The 17,589-nt window shown below is 43.7% G+C and overlaps 1 protein-coding gene across 1 annotated transcript in view; it reads right to left on the bottom strand.

The window, feature by feature from the left end:
• The window catches only part of FHOD3 (formin homology 2 domain containing 3), a 478,616-nt gene that overhangs the window by 383,581 nt on the left and 77,446 nt on the right, over positions 1-17,589 (bottom strand). The gene's annotated exons all lie outside the window — the stretch shown is intronic.

Here is a 17,589-nt window from a genome sequence, read left to right as displayed (position 1 = left end):
TGAATATTCATGGACTATCTTTCAGGAGCAAAGAACAGAAAGCTAAGGCAGGGTCATTTCTTGTCTATACAGGTGAACTCAATCTTTCCAAGTTGGCCTCCTTCCTGAATTATGTATTATTGATCCATGTGGTCCAGTTTGTGTTTTCCCCCAAATTTGGCAATCAGTTCTTTCATGAATTCCTATTATGTGATTATTCCAGGTCCCCGAGTTTGATAGCTTAGTAACTCCCTACTTCTCCCTCAGAATGCTCTGGGGAGTAGAGAATCACTGCAGGTGTGACACAACCACCACCAGGCAAGTGTGTGTCCTCTGTCGGATCAGTCACTCAAGTAGGAAGACTTCATAAAGCAAGTTTGCTGCAAATATACTCATCTACGAATCACCTCTTGTTCACACCTTGGTACGCCTAGCCACAGAGATCAGAGTGTAATGTCCTAAATTGCTTTTGTTACATTGTCCAAAAAAGTGTTTACTGAAAAAATCAAAGTACAGAAAGTGCTTGCTGAAAATCAAAACAGGCAGAGCTCAGCACAATGGCCATGTGCATGCCACAGCAGGACCCCAGCACAGGAACAGGCCCAGTCTCCTCCAGAACAGCAACCTCCAAGAGGCATCTGGCTGAACACCCTGAACACAGTCACATTTTATTTTAGACTCACTCCCTATCTTTAACCTGAATTACTCTAGCCTTAAAAAGAACAAAGCTCAGGGCACCTCCAGTTTTAATTTAGCTAGCACAGCCACACTCCTCCAAGCCAGAATCCCTGCTGTGGGAAAAAAAGCAGGAGCTGCCCATCATCTCCGCACTGGACACGACACCCTTTTCATCTGTGGACACAGCACATGTGTCCAGGCTGCTTGACAATCCAGCTCCACACCTGCAGGAGCAGGGCTCAGGCTAAAACCCCCATGTCCCCAAGGCCTGAGCCATGAGGAGAATCTCTCTGTGGCGGCCCGGGGTCCGCAGATAACATGGTGGACTTTCCCTCCTGCATTCAGACCATGTGGGAAACAGGCACAGCAGGCAGAGGATGGGGCCTCAGTGCAGATGTAGCTCATTACAGAGCTGGCCTCACGTCTGCAGCCAGAGAGCTTCTGAGCAGTTCAGGAATGACCACTGACGCCGCCACAGGGGTAGGCTGCTCGCCCATGGCAAAGACTTTGAAGGGTCCTCAGAATAGGACACTCATGGGAGAGGGGTGGCTGACCTCACCTGCTCACTGCCTTCTCCCAAATTCACCCATCTATCCTCAGGCAGGGGCGTGGGGAGAAGCTACAAGTGTCCTCCTGAGGAGCCAAGGGGAATTCCCTGCTCTGTCTGGAAACAGGATGAACAGGCCATAGGGCTCTCCTGAGATGTACCCACAGCAGAGGAAAATGGAAATCCATGCCATATCCTCTCAAGACCTACATGTAGAGGGAGCACATTTTTCAAAGTTAGTGTTCCAGGAAAGGACAATAACTATGTAAGTGCACTTAGAATCAAGGAGGTGGGAAGTATGTAGGACTGACTATCAGAGGCCAAAAGTCCAGTCACAGAATGAATTACGGGTTACCACTGAAACTAAAAATCATATTCTGACACAGTACACAGAAAAATCCTGTGCATTCTTCAGAAGTCAGTTGACCTAGGCCCGGTGACAGGAACGACAGGATAACAGGCACCATGATACAGAGGGGGAGATAAGGAGGTGAATTCCTCAGTTTTGTGTCTGGCAGTATTGACCTCCTAAGGGATAAAGAAGGAAGAAAAGAGACGCACTTGCAGGACCAGGCTGCCTGTCCCACTCCAGCTCCCTGGGCCTTCTCATGGGGCCCAGCTACAGTCCCAAGAACACATCTTGCCCAGGGCCAGGGGAGATACATGGGGCTCCAGGAGTTTTGTTTTCTTTTCCCTGCTTAGCTCGGGCCTTATGTCTAGTACAATTTAAGAATCAGAGCAAAGTCCAAAAGACAATGATATGCTCCGGAATCAGAAGGGAGGAAAGAGGAGCACAACTAGTATTTTATGAAGCAAATATCCTTGGAGAAAAACACAACAAAAAAGGCAAAAGATGAAAGGAAAAGCCCAATGTATCCATACTTTTAAAGATACAAAAAATACTTTTTAAATTTAAATAGAGTCCAATTTTTAAATAAACAATGTCCCCAAAGTGCAGTAGGGGAAATTGAGACTCAGGGCAGTTCCATGATTGGCTCCTGGAAACCCTGGACTCCTTCCTCCTTCAAGGACCCTCTGCCCTCCATCCCACCCAAAAGGGTCCCACAGTCTTGCTGGGAAGCAGAAGGAGACATCACACCGTTGGGGGAGCAAGAGGTGACTGGTCAGTTGACAGTGCTGGAAGCACTGGGACACAAGGAACGGTGGGCCCAGGTCCTGCCGGCGGGGGTCGGGGGAGGTGGATGTGGGACGAAGGTCAGGCCTCCAGTGGAAACAGCACGCATTTCAGTGAAAGATTCAGAACTCAGGGCGGGGGGACAGTTGGAAACTTTAAGCACGCAGCTGCTAGCTAGAATCAGGAGAGCGATGGAACGGCTTCATACACGTAACGCCTGCTTACTTCCTGTGTAGTACTTAACATACGGGTTGCACCCACTAGGCATTTAATAAATGTTAATGCATTGTTCTCTAAGTCAGCTGGAAATCCGGAAATTTCTCCCACTACATGATAAGCGATAGGGATGTTTTCAAGCCCACCCACAAGAAGCTGTTGAATCTTGACAGCAATAGCAACAAAGCTCATGTTAGTGAAAATCCCTCAGGGCTACTAGATGCCAGGTTCTCGACCTAAGACACCCTCACAGTTTATCAGTCCTTTCAGCAGCTCATAAGGAAAGCATGAGGATCCCCATTTTGGGGGACAGTGTCATGTCCCAAGTCTAGCTGCTTGACAATGCTGGCTCCAGAATTAGAGTCCTGCCTCCTACTGCTCTTCCCTCACCTGCCCTCTCCCCTCAAGTAGGACACTCCTGAAGGGGAACCAACACCTTCCGATACAGTCTGGACTCCAAGACCTGAGCAGGACATGGTCCAGACATTTGCTTTTTTTGGGGGGTGGGGATGGGGAGGCTCTTAACCCATTTGTTTAAGAATGAAAAATGAAGCCATACATGCCAAAGGAGGGTTATAAAAAACTGTGTTTAAAGTAGTTCATTGGGTAGTGTTATGCCTCTGGCTTTATTTCTTTTTTGCTCAGGATTGCTTTGGCCATTTGGGGTCTTTTGTTGTTCCATATGAATGTTAGGATTGTTTTTCCATTTCTGTGAAGAATGTCATTGGTATTTTGATAGGGAAAGTAGTGAATCTGTAGATCGCTTTGGGTATTATGGACATTTTCACAATGTTAATTCTCCCAGTCCAAGAACATGTTATGTCTTTCCACCTTTTTGGGTCCTCTTTAATTTCTTTCAGTGGTGTTTTGTAGTTCTCATTGTAGAGATCTTTCACCTCCTTGGTTAAATTGATTCCTAGGTATTTTATTTTTTTCGTGACTACTGTAAATGGGCTTGCTGTCTTGATTTCTTTTTCCACTAGTTCATTATTGGAGGATAAAAACACTACTGATTTTGAGATGCTGACTTTGTAACATTACTGAAATTGTTAATCAGCTCAAGAGTTTTTTGGTAGGGTCTTTAGGTTTTTCTTTATATAAGATGATGCTGTCTGCACACAGGGACAGTTTGACTTCACCTTTTCCAATCTGGATGCCCTTTATTTCTTTCTCTTGCCTGATTGCTCTGGCTAGTACTTCCAGTACAATGTTAAATAGGAGTGGTGACAGTGGGCATCCTTACCTTGTTCCTATTCTGAAGGGAAAGGCTTTCAGCTTTTCCCCATTCAGGATGATACTGGCAATTGGTTTGTCATGTTTGGCTTTTATTGTGTGAGATAATATCCTTCTATACCTAACTTGCTGAGAGTCTTTACCATGAAGGGATGTTGAATTTTATCAAATGCTTTTTCTGCATCTATTGAGATAGATCAATCTTTTTCCACATCTAATGATGTGGTGTATCACATTTATTAACTTTCATATGTTGAACCATCCTTGCATCCCTGGGATGAATCCCACTTGATCATGGTGTATAATTTTTTGATGCTTTGCTGTATTCTGATTGCTAATATTTTGTGGAGAAACATTACCTGACTTCAAATTATATTACAAAGCTATTGTACCCAAAACAGCATGGTACTTGCATAAAAACAGACACTTGGACCAATGGAACAGAATAGAAAACACAGTAATCAACACCACCACATACTTGCAGCCAACTGATCTTTGACAAAAGCAAGAAGAACATACATTGGGGAAAAGATTGCCTTTCAATAAATGGTGCTGGGAAAATTGGACATCCATATGCAGAAGAATGAAACTGGACCTGTACCTCTTACCATATTCCAAAATCAACTCAAAATGGATTAAATATTTAAATATGAGACCTGAAACCATAAAATTACTAAAAGAAAACAGGGGGAACACTCCAGGAAGTAGGACTGGGCAAAGACTTAACAAATAAAACTCCAAAAGCACTAGCAACAAAAGAAAAAATAAACAAACATGATTATATCAAACTAAAAAGCTTCTGCACAGCAAAGAAAATAATCAACAGAGCAGAAAGACAACACACAGAATGGGAGAAAATATTTGCAAACTATACATCCAACAAGGGATTAATATCCAGAATACATAAGGAACTCAAAAAACTACACAATAAAAAAACAAATAATCCAATTAAAAAATGGGCAAAGGAGATGAATAGACATTTTTCAAAGGAAGATATACAAATGACCAACAAGTACATGAAAAAATGCTCAACATCAATAATCATCAGAGAAATGCAAATCAAAACCACATTGAGATATCATCTCACCCCTGTTACACTGGCCTCTATTAAAAAGATTGAGAATAACAAATACCCGCAAGGATGCAGGGAAAAGGGAACTCTTCTACACCACTGATGGGACTGAAAATTAGTACAGCCATTATGGAAAACAGTACAGAGGTTTCTCAAACAACTACAGATAGAACTACCATAGGATCCAACAATCCTACTACTGGGTATATACCAAACGAATGGAAATCATCATGTCAAAGGGACACCTGCACTCCCATGTTCACTGCAGTTCTATTTACAATAGCTAAACTATAAAACCAACCTAAATGTCCACTGACAGATAACTGGATAAGGAAAGTGTAGTATACACACACGATGGAATACTACTCAGCCATAAAAAAGAATGAAATTCTGCCATTTGCAGCAACATGGATGAGCTTGGGGAAAATTACATTAAGTGAAATTAGCCAGACACAGAAAATGAAATACCACATGTCCTCACTCACAAGTGGGGAGGGAGAGGGGGAGTGGCAGAGAGAGAGAGAGAGAAAGAGAGAAGTAAGGAGGGAGAGAGGGAGGGGGAGGGAACCACAATAATATGTTGAACTTTCAGAAGGAGGGAACAAACCTAAAGATACTAGAGATGGGGGAGAAGAGAGTAGGGAGGTTGGGGAACGATTGTTGGGTAAGGGGCATAAAGAATGATTACGATTTGTAATTATGGATATGCTCATAAAAAATATGGAAAAAATTTTAAAATAAAATATTATAGAATAAAAAAAAAAGTTAGCTGAGTTTGTAATACATTCCATGGTTATTTTTGTATATGTAAGTTATAATCAATGTAGCATGAAGTTTTTTGTTTTTGTTTTTACAACAATAAAGACTGTTCTAAAGGCAATAAATACATAAATACATACATACATACATACATACATAAAATAGTTCATCTTAGATTCTAGGCACAACCTCATTTGGAGGTGACATCAGAAGTCCTGCCCAAAGGCCCAGGTAAGTGGTCTCTTGCCCCATCCATGATTGGGGTGCTGGACTCAAAACCCCATGTTCCCCAACTCCCCCTGAGCCAGAAACCAAAGTCTGGAGCCCCTAAGAGACCTGAAGAAGGCCAGACCTTGAGTCAGATCCCAGAAAGGACCAAATTCCAAACTTCGGAGGACAGCCAAGGAGAGCCAGGGCTGCTCTCTGAGTATCACCATCCTGAACCCTGCAGTGGGCATGCACTAGCAGTTCTGCCCCCCTGGCACAAGCTGTTCCAGGCATTCTGAGGCCATCTTAACCAACATGCCTACCCTGATCCCCTTTCTTTAAGATTATACTATCTTCCATCAAAGAAAATCCACAGCACACTTTGGTGACTCACAGTGGCCTGGGCAATTCCTTGCAAGGCCAGCTCTGTGGAGCTCCTTTTCAAAGTCCTTAATGGGCTGGTAATCATTTTTATGGCTTTCTGATGAAGTGCAAAGTGCTCCATGCCACTTGCTATTGCTGCCCAGGGGCCTCTGAGCCAGCACCTGGGGAAGAGATGCACCTGGTCAACCCATCTTCAGTCACCCATGCCCCATGCCTGGGGCGCCCTGAGCTGTCAATCAATGCAGGGAGATGAGGCAGAGGAGGAGCCAATGCGTGACCTCATGGGACAGTTTGTAAGGTACCCCGAGCCAAGCAAGTCATTAAAAAAAAAAAAAAAACCCTCCAGACACTGAATCAGCTGATACGTTTATGGTCATATGTGTAGTGAAAGTTTACCATCACTAGCATATTTGTCGTAGGAAAAACAAACATACAGACTGTATTTTGGGGTGTGAATTGAACAGCTTATTTATTGGACATTTTGTAAATGTCAACTCAGAGAGTATTTGGACTACTTTTATAGTGCTTAAACCATAATTTTTCAACTTTAAAATGACTAGCGTGTGACTAGCACTTGGTGTTAAGTTAGGATGTTTTCACCCCTTTTCACGCATTCGACTGTCTTGTTTAATGCCTGGGCACACGTGGTCAGGAGCTTCACCCTCGTGCCCACAGTCCCCTGGGGAGAACACACGCAAGGAGGAAGCTGCCTTCGCTGTCACAAAACCTACTTAATTTCAGTGACAATGAAAGTTTTCCTGTAAACATGACTATTCAGTACTTGCCAAAATTGGAGCATTCTGAGATGTATCTAAGGTGGGGTAACTGAAGAGAAGAGAACCACACGAATGACCCCAATGCCAGTGGCTACCCAGGAATTATGGGGTCAGAATTGCCCTCAGGCCTTGGGTTGGACAATTTCATTCTGTAAGATCAAATAAAATTTTAGTGGAAATTTATTGATCTACAGTTTAAAATCTATCTGCTATTCAGAAAAGGTTTGCAGCTAAACACATTAATTGGACATTACTCAGGTTTCATATTTAAGAGTTCCACAATTTATTGCCCCAGTTTAACACCTAATACAATTCTGTGGTCTAGCTCTGGACAAAGAAGATGGGGTCCTTCATGAATTGGAGGCAAGACACACATTTCATTTAAGTCAGTTCATTTCTAGAAATAGATCAGACACTCTGAAGGTGCCTTCCTTTGAGAACCACTAGATAATCACATTTTGATTTTCCTCTAACGATTTGCAAAGCAACAAAACACGAAACTTTTATTGGTGGTGGTAATAATGATGATGATGATATTTGTCACCATTTGCCCAGGGCTCAGCATGTGTGGGGCACTATGCTTAGGCCAGTGTACACACACTGTCTCCTTGAGTGCTAATATCACCACCAGGATGGAGGCACTAGGACCCCCTTGTCGTCACTGTTATAAATACGCAGACAGACCCACGAGGGGTGAGTAACTTGCTCATGGACACACACAGGCAGGGCCAGGATCTGAGCCCCAGTTTGCTGATTCTAAAGCACACACTACCCTATTCTGTCTGTTCTTTGAGCCCACAAATCTATGGATAATATAAGCCCTTTAATTTTAAAAGTTGGATCCAGCACAACTGAAATATTTATCTTATCCTCACAACAATTCTTAAAGGAGATATTAAGTGATATTAAGATATTTTCATAAGTGAGGATACTGAAGCTCAGAGAAGTGAGGTCAGTTGTCCAAGTTCACACAGCATCTTAGGGCAGGTTTGATTCTAGAGCCTGTGTTCTGTCATCAGAACTGTGCTAGTCAAGAGCTCAGCCAGGTGCTGGGAGAACAGTAAGTTTCCAGTCAAGGACAACTAGTGGTACTGGAGGCAAGAGAGCACAGAGCTTGAACACAACACCCTGCTGTCAGGCAGATCTGGGTGTGAATCTCAGCTCTGTCATCTCCTCCCTGCAAGACCGTGGCCAAGGAAAGAGACCACTGAGTGCCTCAGTTTCCTCGTCTATTAAGTGGAAACAATAATTCCCATTCAGAGGTTACTGTTTGGAATAAAGGAGTTAGTATCTGCTGAGTCTTTTGCTCAGTGCCTGGTAGGAAGTATAAGCATTAAGCACTTAGAGGAAATTTCCCTTTCTGCTTTTATAAAAAGACAACTTTTTAAGAAGTAAATTGCCTATTGTAACAAAACAGGACTTTTCCATTAACAGTAAGACAGATGTGGATTTGAATACCACTCTGCCATTTAGCTCTGTGTCCCTGGACAAGCTACCAAAGCTCTTTGAATCTTTCTCCTTCTGTAAAGTAAGGATGATGCACGTGTTGGGAGGATAAATAGAAGAACTTGTCTATGGGAAGTGCCTGGCGCATAGCACGTGCTTGATAATGATGGCCTCTGCAGCCTGAACATGATTCAGATGCAGCATGACACCAAGAAATCCCCCGGCCTCAGGCGTCCACAGCGGGGAGAGCATCATGATTCCTAATGATGCTGACTCTGCTCTCAGCAAAATCCTCAGACCTAAATCCCTATGCTCCCTGCATCCTGACATCCAGTTCTAGGTGACATCCCAGCCACACAACTTGCCCACCCAGGAGGAAGCCTGACAAAGAACAGGGGACGAGAGGGCTAGAAGGGCTCTCCAAAGCCATCCTATAGCAGCATGGATGCCACGTGCCCACTCTGAATAATCAGCCCTGGCAGTCCCCATAGGAGCAATCTTCCACGTAATCACGGTAAAATCCATAGACCAGCCTCAGTGAAGGATTCACCTGCTTCTTCATTTGCTGTCAATGAAGTCTGTCATCAAATTGTCACATCTGGGGACAACAGCATCCTGCCCCATTCCCCAAAAGAAGTGAAGTAGGCATCTCAAATGGAAAGGCCACAAAAGCTGTTGCATGTAGCATTCTCATACCAGGCTGCTAGCCCACACCACCAACTCCTCACCTCCAATACAGAAGCACGCTTTACAGGCACAGCTCCACTGTCCCAGGCCCCAGTGCAGTGCTGGCACTCACACGGCTGTGCCAGGCATGTGCACAGACAGGTCACCAGGCCATGGACACTTGTAGACAGTGAGATTCCATGTACACATGACACCTACAGAGCTCTCTTTAAAACACTCTTTAAAGTAACCTCTGACTCACTTTCACAGCTTTTTAACTTTCTACTTCACATTCTATGTACTGCCTTTTATTCTTTTTTCAGAGAAAATACCAAAGAAATTCATGCCTGAAGCAAATGAATTAAACTTAGGAAACATTAGTCAGTACCATGACTCTCTTATCTACTTTCTTTGATCAACAAATAATTTGGGGTCTCCTTCAATGTGGACCACACGTTTTGGCACACAGGGCACAAAACAGTCCACCCTCAAATGCTCAAGAGAAACTGCCACCCAGCACAGAATCCACATCACAAGCAGCTTCTCAGACAAGGACCAAACTCAAAACCAAGAGAAGGGAGGGCTCACACCCTCCTGCCCAGAACCCTCCTGCTGTTCCTTTTGGGCAGCTCCTAAAGCCAGAGGGCAACGGTGTGCAGTTCTGGTCAATTAAGAGCCTCAGTTTCCATGGAATTCCCAACATGAAGCCTGAACGAAAGGCCATCTGTCCAGCCAGTCAGGGTAAATACCCGAAGGGACACAGAAGCTCCAGTTCTATCTATAGGCGTCAGTAGCCTGGCTTGAAAGAAAGAATTTCAAGTGCAATACTAAACCTAGTGAGCTCAGGAAGGGTGAAGTCCATTTTCTCAGCTGATTTACTTTCTTCTAAGGCAATCTGTGAACCACACTGGAACGCAGCCAGAACACCATCCTTTGAAGCCTGGTGAAACTTCACTCGGAGAAAACGTTTCAAAAGACATTTATTTAGATATTTTGGCAGCACTCCTCAGACTTCTCAAACCAGAAGGACTGCATCGGTCTCTGCAATCATATATCTAGAGAAGGGTTGAAGATGATATAAAATAGCCCAAAAAGAGGAGCAGCAGGCCAGTGCAAAGAACTCCGGCCAGGGAGAGTCTCAAGCCACATGGCCTTGAGAAAATGCCTTCCCCTCTGCAGGCCACCTTCCTCAGCCCCGCCATGGCTCAGGAGGGGAGAGAAGGCCCGTGGTGCCGTGGGTGGGAAAGCCATGGGTGCAAACGTGAGTCGGTCAGTGAGCGAGCTTCACGTGACTTATCTTTAAATGGCTGAGGTAAAACATCCGGGTTTCTTTTTTAGCTTTTTGGTAAAGTTTCTCTCAAACTAATGATCTATGTAGCATTTGACAACTTGTGAAATACCTGTAGATATATTATCTAATTTTAAGAGTGTTATTAAACTGACCATTGAATCTAAAGTTGTCCTTCTAAAAGATTAAGCAATGGCTGAAGTCTGGGCTGTGGGCCTGGCACCGTCCTTGAGTCCCTTCCTGCCTACATGCTCACCATCCAGTCACTGGGATTACAGCTAAATCATGTCACTTCCAGTGTAATTAACAACAGAATTTGTTTCCTTTTTTTCAATTATGCTAACAAAATCATTAACAAAGCCTTTCAAATGTTCTTCTTAGCTATCCGTCACTATTACCCTAGCAGACGAATTTAAAACAGCATTTATGACAAATTCTTCAATGCCTTTTTCTCTCCTTTAAGTTAAATCTTGAATCGGTTGCATATTTTGCTGAACTAAACTAATGCTTTTACATTTTTTTTCCAAGTTATAATACTCCCCATTAAGTATTTCCGACACAATAGAAATGGGTAAAATGCCTAAGACCCCCCAGGAAGGCGTTTTCTCTGAGTCTCTCAGCAAGACATGAGAAATACATCAAAGCCCACCTAATCCTTACGGAACCTCCATCTAGCAAGACATCTGCAAGCCATCCATCCTCCTTTTCAACTCCCACACCCTCTAAATACCAAAATTTCTAGTAATGAAACAAAGCATTTCGTTTCCCAACAAGAGGCTTTGATTATTCAGTGACAAAAGTAAAGTTGTCTCTTCATGGGGACAGGCACAGAGAGCCTGTCACTGGAGCTTGCATTATGCCCCACAAACAGGTCAGACCTGGGAGGAAAAGCATTTGCACAGAGACTGCAGTAGAAATCATTTGAAAGCACGGTGGTCTCCTTACCACGGGTTGTTTTCTGGATGTATCTAAAGGTTTTTACGAGAGAGCAACTTAGCAGTCTATCTGTCAGCACGTTGCTTAACCTTCTCTTGTAACACCTGCTGCAGGTGGCCCTATCAGTATGATTACAGCCTCCACTATCAAGGTTTTTTACCAGAATTTAATGTTCCTTGTTAAGTGACCAGGATATAAACAATTGTTAGGACAGGGCAAAGCACACACACTGACAATGGTTCTTAGGCAATGCTTGAATTCCATTATCCAATATCCTGAGAGCCTTACAGATGAAAGGTAACAAAGTCCTAAAGAGGCAATAAGTAATTTAAATAAAGTAAAATTAGGGGAAGGGGTGGGGGGACAGCACACAAATATGAAATGAAGCTGCCATAAGGGACCCTGAGATACCCACTTTTCTTTCCCGTGGTTCAATTCATTGTTCATGTCCATAATTCCTTTCCTAGCACCTCTTAATTCCCATAGCTGACCTGAGTTCTCAGCCAAATCTGGAAGGTTCTTATGCTCCCTCTCTGTCACAGGTGTGGGTCTCCCTTCTTCATTCATCCCTGTTTTTATCCCAACCTACATATGTGTGGATGGCAGAGCCACTCTTTATATTTATTCCCTAGTTGCTCCTTCCATTTTTGGTGAGAAATCACTCCTGACACATACACCACAAGCTTATAAAGCATTTGTGGAAAGGTGTGTGACAGAACTGAACAGTCTCCAGCATTTAAAGACCAGACTCTCATGTAGGTTAACAAACCTGGCAGTGTGTTCTACACCCTTCCTGTATCCTTTTTCCCTTCTTTTTTTTGGGTGGGCAGCTGGGGGTGGGGGCAAGGGGTGGGGTTGGACACATCTGTCAATCACGGTCTTACACTGATAAGGCACCTTAGATGTGGCCACCCACAGAGTGGAGAGAGGCTGACAGTCTGACCCGCCTAAGAAATCTCCTCCTCCAGTGCCAACCCAAGAGCCTCTTAGACACAGGACATTCTGTGGGGTCTGTCACCTGGGAGCTATGACAGGTTAATAGCAAACAGATGATAGGAGGTGCATATCTGATTAACCCACAGAGCTTGTTTTAACCTAGAAAACAGAACCACCAGGCAAAAATGGGTCACAGAGTTGATGGGGTGAAAATGGAAGTAAGTTTTAAAAAGAATAAAAATAAAATGATAAAAGACTGAGCACTGGAATTCTCCTGCTGCAAGGGGAAACTCAGGATTTCAAACCCATCTCGTTCTGAGGCTGCAGCCAGCAACTCAGGGGCCTCCGCAGGAAGACAAACACCTTTGGAAGAATGGGAGGTGGCCGCCAGAGTTTCTGGAGAGTCAGTGGATCCTGGCATAAAGGGATAGAAAACAGGACAGGTGGCCCAACACACCTGACCCCACCAGGGATGAGCAAGGCCAGGACACTGTGAGCCTGGCCACCATGATGTCCAAGGACGGGGCAAGGAGGGAGCCCCCCCACATAACCCAACGCAGACATGGTAGAGGCAGGACAGGAGCAGAAGCAGCCTCCTGAGGGAATGCACGACAGAGCCAGCAAGAAGCACGGACCCGAAGCCTGGAGTCAGAGAAAGCAAAGTAGGGGGCTAAGAGGGGGGAAAAGGGCACTGGAGGGGTCTCCTGGCCAGAGGACAGCCAGCTTTACTTGTTTCTGCAGTCACACAGACAACACATGGGAGTCTGCCACCAAGCAGACAACAGAGGGCCAACGGCACCCATGTGGACCCCACAGCACCCAGAGAGGCCAGACACCCAAGCTACCCCATGTCACTGTCCAGGCCGCATGGGTCTCAGCACTCACCATGCTCAGTGGTGCCTCATCTTTACTAGCTAACATAGAAACATCACCCAGGTGCTGTCAGACCCAAGACCACCAAAATGGCAATGTGCTGTTTCCCGAAGGCAATCTCTAGTTTTAATGGAAATTCCAAAGTGACATAGAGCCAAGAAGCAGTGAGGACGACCTTGGAATCCAGTGAATGCTCCAAAGCCCAGTGTCCCTCTGCAGCCCACCTGAGGGGTGAGTGCAGTGTGGGAAAAGGAAACTGAAGGAAAGCCTCCCTGCAGGCTAGGAGTGCTCAGCCACGAGAAGCCAGTTCAGACTGATTGTAGAAGGAAGGATACTCAGAGGTGCGGGAGTGGTACCTGGCCTGGTCAGGAAAATCAGTCAGGTGAGAGAGACGGAGAAGCCATGCGCAGATTCATGGGCATAAGAAGAAAGGCAGAGACTGAGGCAGGGACTGGAGAACAAAGGCGGAGGGGGTAGGGATTACGGCTCCACTCCCCACCTTTAGAATACAGAAGCCCAGGGCCCTGTACACTGTAGCTACAGGAGGTTCAGACACTGGGAATAACTTGTACCTCACTGGAGCCCCTAACAAGCCACCTTACACCACACAGACACATAATTACCAGTAAAAGTAATGCTGATGCAGGATTCTTTCCCATTAAGATGGTGCACAGCCTCAGGATCCTGCTCCACACTGTGCCCCAGGGAGCCACCTCCTCTAAATTGGCTGGTACATGAAATGAATCTTGTCAGTCTCTCTTGCACTAGAAAGTTCTTCTTGAAGAAATGCTTCACTATTTATAATTTACCTCTTTGCTATAACAATGCAGCACAAAGCACATAGCTGTAGAACTTCACTTGCAAGAGGAAAATGCTTTGCAAGCTACATAGTGATATCTGGATGTGTAATGATGTTTCTACTGCTGAAAACTGGCTACTTTTCTGTATCAATGGATGAAGCAGCCTTCTCCCACGTCATTTGCTTGCCTTTAGAAGTTGTCTTTATCCCTATGATTTGATCCTTAATGAGCACTGAGACTCATCTCATGCAGAGATTAGTCACTTCAGCCACCCTGCCAGCTTTACCTGCTTCAACTCTGACTTCACGAGTAGACCTCAACATCTCATAGGCTTTGGGAATATACCTCTAAAGACCTTTTGTGCTAGGTTGTTCTTTCACAGCTAAAAGCACAGATGACACTCTGGAATCTTCAGCCAAATTTTACCCTTTTGTTTAACTCAATACTGGACACTTGAAAGCTTAGGCCTTCTGGTTCCCACAGAATCAATGGACAGGGTTTATTTTCTTAATGGGAAGGCAGAATCTGCTTCAGAAAACCAAAACGGGGAGGTTTTAAGCCAAATAAAATGCCTTCAAAGTCAGCCAGTAGAAAACACTCACATATTAACTTTAGGATCCTAACGACTTCAAACCTTATTTTTTCAAATCCTAGATTCCATTCCTTACCCCACAATTCTTCGGCTCCTTTTCTCGTCATGATGAGATTTTGTCATCAGAGCCAGTTGGCCCTTGCAACATTTTTCTGGTGTCTGGAAATAGGATCACTTGCAGGGAGCAAAAAAAAATATTTTCTCCAGCTAACCTCATAAAATTCAGACTTTGCATGCCTATTATCAATTTTTTTATTCATATATGTGAGTTCATGCTCATAATATAGCCATCAACACTATTATTTCTTTGAGGAATCAAAGCTAGATGTAGAAGGCAAGTCATACCTTGTTTGCTACAATGCATTACATCAAGTGGTCATCCTAGAAATGTACAAAGAAATAAAAATTACAGTGGGGAAGAGCATAGAGGTACAAGAGCTTAGAGGTTCTCTCCACACAAAATCTTGTTCCAAGCTCCTGCCAAATGCTTCAGAACTGCTGCCCTATCAGAAAAGACCTATCTCAGCTCCCAGCTGGGACCATTACAGCAGAGCCCCTGTGGCCTTCATTTTTCCTGAGGTTTGCTGGGTTGCTAACTATGAAGGCTCCACTTCACTCTCATCCCAACGGGTGCAGGGCTCCAAAGTTAATACTGGAGAATTCCAAAGGCATGTCATGTCCAATTCATCAACAGACAGTCCTGGATTCTAAACATTCTTGTACTTAATAAAAGCAGGAAAGAAGGGGCAGAGAATGCAGGGCAAGGAAAACATTATTTGGGAGAAATTTACTTGACAGCATTTTAGACCCATGAGACAAAAGCTGATGCTGGATCCTTCCAGTCCAATCGTGGGTGGGAAGGACGGTCTTCAGGGAGCTACAGGTGGTTCAGGGCCTACAATGGCAGCTGTTGGGTCCAATGCCTATAATAATTCCACTATTTCTTATGCAGTAAAGACGGGAAATAATCTTGAAGAGAAACAAGGACTCAAACAACTGATGTGAAAACAGTTTTTTCCCTGTCAAGCTTTCTTTTGTCATTTCAACTGGAGATTGTTCCAGGTTTGGTTTTTTTTTCATCCCAAAGACACTCCATCTAATGTTGCCACTTGGAAATAATATCGCACAATGGGAGGAGGCACTTCATAAACATGATGTGCACAGTCCATTTCCTATACAGAACCAAAGGATAATATTTAGCGCTATTGCAATAAAATTATTTCAGATCATGCCAATAGAGGAAGATGCAGTGAGAAAGAAAGTTTTTAATACAAAGGAAAAATTTTTCCTTCTTGAGTGCTGATGTCAATTTATGCAGGCAAACCCTTTCTTCTGATATAATCAGGCCTGATGCAATTAATGGTAAAAACTGATTAAAGCAGAAAATCCTTTAAAAACAATGTGGACACAACTGAAAACTTTATATTAACTTACAGCTATGGTGACCAAACGTCCTGGGTGACCTAGGATGAAATACAGACAGTTGTTTGCATAAGGATCTACTGACTGGAATTTCGTGTTATGAACCACTCCAATAACATGGTCTGATTCCCAATCTCAGTTTCTTTGAAGTCAAGAAAGAACTGAAGACACTCATGAGGAGTAGAATGCTTCTAGATTTTTACAATACTCCCCCACCTTTTATAGTTGTCATACCTACTTAAACTTGCAGAAATGCTTTTTGGTGAGTAATTCTGAGTCTTTTCCAAAACATTCAAGAATTTTCAGAGGCAGTTACTTTTTACCCTCATATTTAATCAGTTTATAAAATAGGTACCATTTCATTAAATTACATAATTCCAAGAACCAGTGCAGTTGGAGGTTTGTGAGTAAGCACACTGACTGTGTAAGCACCCAGTTCAACCCTGGGGCAGGAAGACATGCATGTCCACAGTGGGCTTGACTGGCTGTCAATTCTCAGCATGCCATGGGATAGGGCATGTGTTTTACATCTACTAATGGGATTACAGAATACAGAAGCTAATGCAGCGAATCATTAACATGGAACCTATTTAGAAAAATTTCTGTGCTTGAAATATTTAAGCACGTACTGCAAAAGACTGAATTTTCTTAAAAGGAGTTAGTTCATCTGGATATTGATCTAGCCTATTTTAGTGAAACTCTGCTATCCACTCCTAGGAAACAACAATTCATACTCGTGTCCCAAATCTCTAGTGGTTATCAGCTATATTTCAATATTTAACTTTAACAGTATTCAGCATTGGATGTGCCTGCATTTTTTCTAGACCCAGGAGTGGGTGGGGAAGTTTATCCAAAGTCATGGGACCCAGGCCTTTTCTTTAGGTCAACATGATTTATACATACAAAATAGTTGGAAAAATATAAATCAGATAATAAAAAAGCAAGTGATTAGATATAATCAAGTTCCCATATATGTTTTACAGTCACAGTGCTACAGCAATTGAAAAGCGAAATGGTCAGTGTTGGCTGAAGGTCCTACCAATCTGACTTTGTTTCCAGCCATGTTAGGAACCCTCCCGGCACCCTGACCTTTCAGTCACTGAGGTTTATAAGTCACCTACACAATCACTCCCAAGCCAAAGAGTGAGACAAAGGTTGTCACTTGAGACATTGCTAAAAAGCATCTCTGCAAGCAACCTTCACACCAAAATCTCACGCTTCACAGCAAATGAAGTAAAGATCCCCCTCCACATCCAGCTGCTCTCTCCTCGTCCCTGAGTCTCCAACAGAAAAGCAGGGAGAAGGAGGAGGGACCAGAAAGAATTCCTTCCACTCCACCCATGAATACCACACTCCAGGTGCAGATGAGGACTTAACAGGATGATTTATGCCCTCCTAATCAGAGGCCTGAATGAGACCACAACAAATACTAAACAAAAGCAAAATTACTCAGAGATGAGAAACTTTCATGTATAACGAGAATATTAATTCCTTTTTTTAAAAAAATGATATTACAGTCTTGCTCAATTTGGCCCAATGCCAGGAGGAAACTGGGCAACAGCTTTAGAGACCATTGACATGGAGGTTGTCTACTTAGCATAAATAATTGGTTTCACTCCACTGAATGCATGTCTACAGGTAGGG

This window comes from Cynocephalus volans, chromosome 13, assembly GCF_027409185.1.
Source record: "Cynocephalus volans isolate mCynVol1 chromosome 13, mCynVol1.pri, whole genome shotgun sequence".
In the NCBI taxonomy this organism is placed as follows: Eukaryota; Metazoa; Chordata; class Mammalia; order Dermoptera; family Cynocephalidae; genus Cynocephalus; species Cynocephalus volans.
This window is presented reverse-complemented; position numbering and strand designations above follow the sequence as displayed.